The sequence below is a fragment of the Anser cygnoides genome, chromosome W (genome assembly GCF_040182565.1).
Source record: "Anser cygnoides isolate HZ-2024a breed goose chromosome W, Taihu_goose_T2T_genome, whole genome shotgun sequence".
Lineage (NCBI taxonomy): Eukaryota > Metazoa > Chordata > Aves > Anseriformes > Anatidae > Anser > Anser cygnoides.
In genome coordinates, this window is record NC_089911.1 from 1,764,130 (window position 1) to 1,774,456 (window position 10,327).

The 10,327-nt window shown below is 46.9% G+C and overlaps 1 long non-coding RNA gene across 1 annotated transcript; it reads right to left on the reverse strand.

Moving 5' to 3' along the window:
• Nucleotides 1-2,333: 2,333 nt before the first annotated feature.
• On the reverse strand, nucleotides 2,334-4,558 carry LOC136788625 (uncharacterized). The gene is made up of 3 exons (XR_010827266.1): nucleotides 4,481-4,558; nucleotides 4,222-4,380; nucleotides 2,334-2,466 (listed from the first exon to the last, which is right to left on the reverse strand). It is a non-coding gene; the product is annotated as an uncharacterized lncRNA (long non-coding RNA).
• Nucleotides 4,559-10,327: the final 5,769 nt, after the last annotated feature.

The following is a 10,327-nucleotide window of genomic DNA, read 5'->3' on the forward strand; positions in this document are numbered from 1 at the left end:
TCAGCTGTGCAGTTTCCAACAGCTCGAATTTAAGTGGATTGACCAAAAATAAAAGGTCCTAAATCAGTTTGCAACACTTTCCCCATTTATATATCATCACCATGAATGTATTCGTATATAGCGGCTATTAGCTCCATGGCAGGAAACTGTGCAGATTTACCAATAGCCAATTTAAGATGGATTGGGTGTGCTTGGACCTCCACCCCACCAAGCCCATTAATTGGGATACTGATGTGGAAGGATACATGAGAACTAAGCAAAACAGTGACTTCCGCTCCCTCATTGGTCCCCCATGTGGTATGCTCAGATGGCAATTGGCTTGGGGACAGGGGACCCACCTCACCATCAGTCCTGAGGGGAGGGGAATTCCCAACACATCAACTGTTGGGGGGAGTGGTAGGCTCCATATTTTTCCCTTGGCTGCTCATTGATTTGGGGGGAGGGGGGGTGCAGTCAGCAGTTTCAGTCTTTCTGATGGCAGCTGCTACCAGCGTTTGAACAGTTCTGTAGTGGGAAGGCCATTAATTTCATCCTGTAATGCTCCCGCTCACAATAGATCTACCCACATAGTATGCCAGTTAACCCATTTGGCACAAGTAGGACTTTTTTTATGGGCTTTCAACCCTGTCCCTCCACTGGATGAGCTCCCTGGGTGACCTCTATCACTTTCTCTAGCTCCATGAAGGGTATTCACTAATTCCCCCCCTAAACCATACCCAGCCGTAGCGACTGCCATCAATGTGGGTTTTAAATGCGAAGGTGCCAGCCATAAAAAGGCAGGTTTAGTCGATTTCTGTACTTGTACATCATCAGGTCCAATATCAGACACTCAGTTCCTAAATCTCTTGCCTGGTCTTGCACAGTGGTACCAGTAAGGTGGGTGCCTTGGTCACTTTGCATTTGTTTCGCCTCCCCATATTGAGCAATTTGTTGAGTCAGCCAGCATACATAGTGGGATAGGCAAACAGCAGTCCTGAATAGGTGTCCATGCTAACCACCACCCTGCCATGTTTCTTTTTTTTTTTTTTACAGATAATACAGACAGCATTTTGAAAGGTTTTATCTATTTTTAGATATATAGATAAAGGCTGTATCTAGGATTTTTAGTATATTTTTATACATTTATATAAATTTTATCTTTATTTAGATATATATGGTTCCACTGAAGTAAGAAATGGATGCTAAAGGGATTTCTATAGGTACTGTAAACTAATCAGGACAGGACTGAGACAATGGAAATGATTTCCTGGAACTCACTGTAATAAAGACAACACTTTCGGGGAGAGGTTATGAGTATGTATAGGCGATCCCTTACCTGTGTAACCCCTTCTGTATAAATACTAGAAGAACTACTGTGGTGGGTGCGCACGATTGCGGTGGGACTACCCCCTGTGCTGCCCAGTGCTGAATAAACATACCTACTTTACAGCCTTACAGATTGTGGAGTCTGTTTTCCGCAAGTCACCACATTGGGTACCAAAAGTGACTGTTGAGGTTTAACACTGGTAGGCTGCTAGGCAGCTAAGTACCACACAGTCACTTTCTCACTCCCCCTTCTCAGCAGGACAGTGTCACAAAAGTGATTTGGGACATTCTGAGACTGAGGAGGAAACAAGACCCAAGGGTAGATTTACAAAGTTTTTACTAAAGTTTAGTCATGATCATTAGACCCCTCCGCCATTAGGGAAATGAGGGGGAGAGAGCAGCCCCCACCCCACACCCCTGCAATTAAAATTTGCAGCAGCTTATATGCAATTTCCAACAAAATGCTATGCAAACATATCCAATCATATTATTACACCAGTCCTGACTCCACCAATCATCTTCCCTCATTTCCCTGCAATGCGGAGCTTTGAGCACAGGACAGGTGCAGGCCTTAGGCTCCAGTCCTCTGTTTATGTCTCCCTGAGACCTTGCTCTTCTCTGGAGTTGAAGTTATCTCAGAACAAAACTTTTGGTATTTCGTCACCTAATTGTTGCTCCTAGTACATCCTGTGAAAGTGCTCAGGCCAGTGTTTGCAGCTCTGGGCAGAGACAAAGCAATTAGTTCCTAACTTCTAGGCAGAAGAGTTAACTTGTTCCTTGCAGAGTAGTTAACGCAGAGCAGGGCAGAGTGGTTAACCCTGTCCTCACAGTCCCCCCATTTCTTGTGGCCATTGAAGACTATATCTTCTTCAAAATCACATCATAAACGCTTATTTGAAAATGCAACCTATGTTTTCATTTCAACTAAATCATAGAATCATAGAATATCCGAGTTGGAAGGGACCCACAAGGATCATCGAGTCCAACTCCTGGATCCCCAAAGGACCATCAAAGAAAAAAAAAAATCAGACCATGTGTCTGAGAGCACTGTCCAAACGTTTCTTCAACTCCGGCAGGCTCAGTGTCGTGACCGCTTCCCTGGGGAGCCTGTTCCAGCACGTGACCAACCTCTCGGCGAAAAGCATTTTCCTGATATCCAACCTGAAACAACAGAATTACAAGATGTATTACTAAATGTAACCTTACATTGGCTCTGGGAGATTATTCCTTAAAGTTATCATATGAGTGGTGTTTTGTAAAAATTGCTTCTTGCTCAAGAGCAATCCTGAATTGAATTTCCCATCTTTAAACAGCATTTTACAAAATGCTTTGTGAGCACTTGACTGTAGAGAAAGAGTTTTGTTTGTTTGTTTACTTGTTTTGCGTAACCCAATCATTATTCTGTGTTTGTTGTTATATCCTATCTTAGCTCAAATCAAACTGGAAAGTTGTGTTTGATTTTGTCTGCTTCCATAAAGCAGTAGCATAGTAGGATAGAATTAATTTTCCTCCATCAGTGATAAAACACACTGATGTTTTAATTGTTGAAGAACAGTGCTTACACTAAGCCAAGGGCTTTCCAGCTTCTCGCTCTGTCCTGCCAGCGGGCAGACTGGAGGTGCAGCAGGAGCTGGGAGGGGACAGACCCAGGACAGCTGACCCGAAATGGCCAAAGGGGTATTCCATACCATCTGACGTCATGCTGAACAATTAATATGGGGGGGCTGGCCGGGATGGGGGGACCGGCTGCTCGGGGATAGGCTGGGCATCGGTCAGCGGGTGGTGAGCAATTGCATTGTGCATCACTTGTTTCGTACACATTATTATTAGCAGTACTATTATCATTATTATTATTATTATTATTATTATTATTATTATTATTATTTTCCTTTCTTTTCTGTCCTAATAAACTGCCTTTATCTCAACCCAGAGGCTTCATTTTTCTGATTCTCTCCCCCATCCCAGAGAGGGAGGTGGGAGGGTGAGCAAATGGCTGTGTGGTGCTCAGCTGCCGGCCAGGTTAAACCACAACGCCAAGTCTTTTGTTTCCTTGAACCCATAGATGGAGGCTGGGGGAGCAAAGTCATAGAATCATAGAATCATAGAATATGATTCTATATGATGCTGGGTTAAACCACAACAGTCCTTTTGGCACCCAACGTGCGGCCCGAAGGGTTGAGATAATGACAGATCTGATCAGAGGGTGTGAAAACAAAATTCTTATCAGCATTAAATCAGTTGAATAGTTCCTAACCACAATGCCGATTTTTGTGATCTCAAGTCTGCTGTGCTTGTTTCTGGAACTGAGTTATATATTAGTTAGTTATATACTGGAACTGAGTTAGTTATATACGGAACTGAGTTACTGTGGTGGTTTTACTTGGGTGGGTGACCGAGCTCCACCACAACCTCTCTCTCACTCCCCCTCCTCAAAGAGGAATGGGGAGAAAATATGATGAAAAGGGCTCAAGGGTTGAGATAAAGACAGGGAGATCACGCAGTAATTATTGTGACAGGCAAAACAGACTCAGCATAGGGAGATAGTAAGATTTATTACCTATTACTAACAAGCTAGAGAAGTGAGAAACAAAGGAAAGGAACCAAAAGCGTATTCCCCCCCATCCACCCTCTTCCATCTCCTCCCCCTGAGCAGCAAGGGGGAACAGGGGAATGGGGGTTATGGTCAGTCTATAGCGCTTCTTTGCCGCTGCTCCTTCTCGGTCACTCTCGCCCCCTGCGCTGTGGGGTCCCTCCCACGGGATGCAGTCCTTGGTGAACTGATCCGGCGTGGGCTTCCCACAGGCAGCAGCTCTTCAAGAACTGCTCCAGATATGGGTCCGTACCATGGGGTCCATCCCTCAAGAGCACACTGCTCCATCCTGGGTCCCCCATGGGCAGCAGCTCCTGCCAGGTCACCTGCTCCTGTGTGGTCTCCTCTCCACGGGCTACAGGAATCTGCTCCGGCAGGGGTCCTCTACAGGCCGCAGCCTCCATCAGTGCAGGTCCACCTGCTCCACCGTGGCCTCCTCCATGGGCTGCAGCGTGGAACCCTGCTGCACCGTGGTACTCCATGGGCTGTAGGGGGACATCCTGCTTCACCATGGTCCTCACCACAGGCCGCAGGGGACTTCTGCTCTGGTGCCTAGAGCACCTCTCCCCCTCCCTCTTCACTGACCTTGGCGCCTGCAAGGCTGTTCCTCAGTCCTCTCACTCTCCCAGCTGCTGTGTGTGGTGCAGCGTTTTTTTCCCCTTTCTTAAATATGCTCTCACAAAGGCACAAACAACATCACTTATTGGCTCAGCTCTGGTCAGCAATGGGGCCCTTACCAAACATGGGGCAGCTTCTAGATCCTTCTCACAGAAGCCACCCCTATGGCCCCCTGCTACCAAAACCTTGCCACGCAAATCCACTACAGTTATATATTAGTATATATAGTAAGCACATTACTTACTGTATGTGTTCCCTGTCATTCTACTTATCACTTCTGGGGGTTGGTATGGAGTTATTATATTGCTGTACTGTGTAACACTGGCTTATGATATGATAAAATTACTGGTCATGAGACTAATCTGGTGTTTGTACTCAGCATTGCCGTCAACTCCATACTTCGGAAACTGTACCTCAGAAACTATTAATAATTACATCTTTCACCCTTTTCTTCAGGGAGCCAGTCTATGGAGGAGACAGGGGAGATGTTTTTTCCCACTTGTTCTTTCTCCCTTTCTCCTTCAACCACCCTCTTATCCTCCAGGCAAGTAACGATAGGTTTCCAAAACTTTGAATATCCTTGGGATATTGAGAACAGCATGGTCTTTTTATTATGTCTCCTGAATGTGCTTCAGATTTTGTTTAAGGTTAAACAACTACTTAGGAATGCCATCCAGAGATCTGTCCTGAGGCAGGATAGCTATGAGTGGCAGGGAATGTGGGAGGATATGGGCAGGCATCTAGAGCAGTGGGCACCTCCAGTGCTTTGGAAATTGACCCCTGAACAAGTGCAAAACCCTAAAAACTGGTAGAATGCTTGAAAAGGTTGTGTCTCCACCTTGGCAATTCCAAAGAGACACAAATCACTGCAATGTGCTGAGTCTTGGCCTATGCTTACCAGTATACCAATATAAGCCCAGTGACAGACCCTGCAGCCACTCCAAGCCCTGTGACAAGCCCTGTGTCCACTTCAACTCCTGAGACAGGCCCAGTGGCCCCTCCAAGCCCTAGGACCGGCCCCAACACTGAGCCAGGGAAACAAACTGTACCAGTGTCAGTTGCACCTGTAACCAAGATGAAAAAATGGTTTAGAGAGTCTGATCGTTTAGAACGCAGAGAAACTCCTACTCAGACCAGGTATGGAGAAGATGAGGCTGGGCCATCAGAGGAACAGGAAGAAGAAGAGGAAGCTATCATAAGAACATCAATAACTACCCGAAACCTAATCCAGCGTGAGCTAAGAGATGTGCGAGAGATGTGAGCTAAGAGATTTCAGTCATTGTCCAGGTGAGCACCTTGTCACCTGGCTGCTCCAGTGCTGGGACAGCAGAGCCAATAGTCTGGAATTAGAGGGCAGGGAAGCCAGGCAGCTGGGATCCCATGCTAGGGACTCAGGCATTGAGAAAACAACTGGAAAAGGAGCACAAATCTTCTCCCTCTGGAGGCATCTCCTGTCACCAGAGAACGAAAGGTATCCCTTCAAGGAAGATCTTGTATGTCAACCAGGCAAGTAGACCACTATGGAGAGGGGAATCAAGTACCTGAGGGAATTAGCCATGCTGGAGGTGATTTATATGGACCTAGACAACAAACAGCTATTCAAAGATCCGGATTAAGTCAAGTGTACATGATCCATGTGGCGGAAGTTTGTATGGAGTGCACCATCATCATATGCCAGCTCATTGGCAGTAATGACCTGGAAAGACCATGAGGAACCCACAGTGAATGAATTCACTGAACAACTCCAGCAGTATGATGAAAGTCTCTCCTCTTCCCTACAGGCCTGGGTCTCAGCTGTGGAAAAACTTTCTGAAGAGGTCCACCAACTTAAAGAGAGTTTATCTTCCTCACCACCTTTACGAACCAGTGTCTCAGCTATCAGGAGTAAGTGTCCTTCCGTGCAAGGAAGAAGATATAGTGGGTACACACCCCATGCCACCCTGTGGTTTTACCTACGTGACCATGGAAAGGACATGAGAAAATGGGATGGAAAATCTATCTCGACCCTAGAGGCACGGGTACGTGAGCTGCAAGAAAAAACAATCGGAAAAAGGGGGATTCTCTGAGAAACTTGCTGCTCCAATTTCCAGCAGGCAGTCCCCCAGACACAGTAATTAATATTATAACCAGGATTAGAGACGCCCTGCCTCCAGCCAGGGACAAGGAAAGGGACAATGGGGTTTATTGGACTGTGTGGATTCAATGGCCTGGCACATCAGACCCACAGAATTTTATACTTTAGTAGACACAGGCTTTAGTAGACACAGATGATATCTCAGGAGAGGATATTTCAAGGACCTTAGAGACATAGGACATTAGACAGCTGTCTACATTGTCCAGTCTCTCGGAGGACTCTTCTGTTGGGGGGTTGCTGTGGGTCGAAGAAAAGCAGATGCCAATTGCTACCACAACGGCGCACCAGTGGCAATATCGCGCTAAGCGAGACTCCCTGATTCCCATCCATAAGCTAATTCGACAACTGGAGAACCAAGGAGTGATCAGCAAGACTCATTCACCCTTTAATAGTCCCATATGGCCAGTGCGAAAGTCTAATGGTGAGTGGAGGCTAACAGTGGACTATCGTGGCCTGAATGAAGTCACGCCACCACTGAGTGCTGCAGTGCCGGACATGCTAGAACTCCAGTATGAACTGGAATCAAAGGCAGCCAAGTGGTATGCCACAATTGATATCGCTAATGCATTTTTCTCCATCCCTCTAGCAGAAGAGTGCAGGCCACAGTTTGCTTTCACTTGGAGGGGAGTCCAATATACTTGGAATCGGCTGCCCCAGGGGTGGAAACATAGCCCTACCATTTGCCATGGACTGATCCAGTCTGCGCTGGAGCAGGGGGAAGCTCCTGAACACCTGCAGTACATCGATGACATCATTGTGTGGAGTGACACAGCACAGGAAGTTTTCGAGAAAGGGAAGAAAATAGTCCAAATCCTTCTGAAGGCCGGTTTTGCCATAAAACAAAATAAAGTTAAAGGACCTGCACGAGAGATCCAGTTTTTAGGAATAAAATGGCAAGATGGACGTCGTCAAATCCCAATGGATGTGATCAACAAAATAACAGCTATGTCTCCACCAACTAGCAAAAAAGAAACACAAACTTTCCTAGGTGTCGTGGGGTTTTGGAGAATGCATATTCCAAATTACAGTCTGATTGTAAACCCGCTCTACCAAGTAACCCGTAAGAAGAATGCTTTTGAATGGGGCCCTGAGCAACGACAAGCCTTTGAACAAATTAAGCAGGAAATAGTTCATGCAGTAGCCCTCTGGCCAGTCCGAACAGGACCAGATGTAAAGAATGTGCTCTACACCACAGCCAGGGAGAATGGTCCCACCTGGAGCCTCTGGCAGAAAGAACCTGGGGAAACTCGAGGTCGACCCCTGGGGTTTTGGAGTCGGGGATACAGAGGATCTGAGGCCCGCTATACTCCAACGGAAAAGGAGATATTGGCAGCATATGAAGGAGTTCGATCTGCTTCGGAAGTGGTCGGTACTGAAGCGCAGCTCCTCCTGGCACCCCGACTGCCGGTACTAGGCTGGATGTTCAAAGGAAGGGTCCCCTCTACACATCATGCAACTGATGCTACATAGAGCAAGTGGGTTGCACTGATTACTCAGCGGGCTCGAATAGGAAACCCCAGTCGCCCAGGAATCTTGGAGGTGATTATGGACTGGCCAGAAGGCAAATACTTTGGGATATCATCAGAGGAGGAGGTGGTCCGTGCTGAAGAAGCCCCACTGTACAAGAAGCAATATAGAAGAAATATGCCTTGTTCACTGATGGGTCCTGTCGTATTGTGGGAAAGCATCGGAGATGGAAAGCTGCTGTATGGAGTCCTACACGACGAGTTGCAGAAGCTGCTGAGGGAGAAGGTGAATCGAGTCAGTTTGCAGAAGTGAAAGCCATTCAGCTGGCTTTAGATATTGCTGAACGAGAAAAGTGGCCAGTTCTCTGTCTCTATACTGATTCATGGATGGTAGCAAATGCCCTGTGGGGGTGGTTACAGCAATGGAAGCAGAACAACTGGCAGCGCGGGGGCAAGCCCATCTGGGCTGCGGCATTGTGGCAAGATATTGCTGCCCGGGTAGAGAACCTGGTTGTAAAGGTACGCCATGTAGATGCTCATGTGCCCAAGAATTGGGCTACTGAAGAACAACAAAACAACCAGCAGGTGGATCAGGCTGCTAAGATTGAAATGGCCCAGGTGGAGCTGGACTGGCAACATAAGGGTGAAATATTTATAGCCCGATGGGCCCATGACACCTCAGGCCATCAAGGTAGAGATGCAACATACAGATGGGCTCGTGATCGAGGGGTGGACCTGACCATGGACACTATAGCACAGGTTATTCATGATTGTGAAACATGTGCTGCAATCAAGCAAGCCAAACGGTCAAAACCTCTTTGGTATGGAGGACGATGGCTGAAATATAAATATGGAGAGGCCTGGCAGATTGATTACATCACACTCCCTCAAACCCGCAACGGCAAGCGCCACGTACTTACAATGGTGGAAGCAACCACCGGATGGCTGGAAACATATCCTGTGCCCCATGCCACCGCCCGGAACACTATCCTGGGCCTTGAAAAGCAAGTCCTATGGCGACATGGCACCCCAGAGAGAATTGAGTCAGACAACGGGACTCATTTCCGAAACAACCTTATAGACACTTGGGCCAAAGAACATGGTATTGAGTGGGTGTATCACATCCCCTATCATGCACCAGCCTCTGGAAAAGTTGAACGATACAATGGACTGTTGAAGACTACACTGAAAGCAATGGGTGCTGGGACATTCAAAAATTGGGATACACATTTGGCAAAGGCCACCTGGTTAGTCAATACTAGGGGATCTGCCAGCCGAGCTGGACCTGCCCAATCAAACCTGTTACGCACTGTAGAAGGGGATAAAGTTCCTGTAGTGCACGTAAGAAACATGCTGGGTAAAACAGTCTGGGCTACTCCTGCCTCAGGAAGAGGCAAACCCATTCGTGGAATTGCTTTTGCTCAGGGACCTGGATGCACTTGGTGGGTAATGCAAAAGAATGGGGAGGTCCGCTGTGTACCTCAAGGGGATTTGATACTGGGTGAGAATAGCCCATGAGTTGAATTGTAGAATATTAATTATTATATAATACTGTATGTCATCACTACCATGATTGCTATATATCATAGATGAAAATGGTGATTAATTACAAGGTATTGGAAAGAGTGTAACCTGAGCATGACATAAATGGTATGGAATAAGGGGTGGATATCTGTCCTGGTTCCAGTTAGGACAGAGTTAATTTTTCCTCCTAGTAGCTGGTAGGGTGCTATGTTTTGGATTAGGATGAGAAGAGCGCTGATAACATGCTGATGTTTTAATTGTTGCAGAGCAGTGTTTACACCAGGCCAAGGACTTTTCGGCTTCTCGCTCTGTCCTGCCAGCGAGCAGGCTAGGGGTGCAGCAGGAGCTGGGAGGGGACAGACCCAGGACAGCTGACCCAAACTGGCCAAAGGGGTATTCCATACCATCTGACGTCATGCTAAACAATATATAGGGGTGGCTGGCCGGGGTGGGGGGCCGGCTGCTCGGGGATAGGCTGGGCATCGGTCAGCGGGTGGTGAGCAATTGCATTGTGCATCACTTGTTTTCTTACACATTATTATTATTAATACTATTATCATTATCACTATTATTATTATTATTGTTATTATTATATTCCTGTCTTAATAAACTGTCTTTATCTCAACTCACCGGCTTCACTTTCCCGTTTCTCTCCCCCATCCCAGAGAGGGAGGGGGGAGGGTGAGCGAA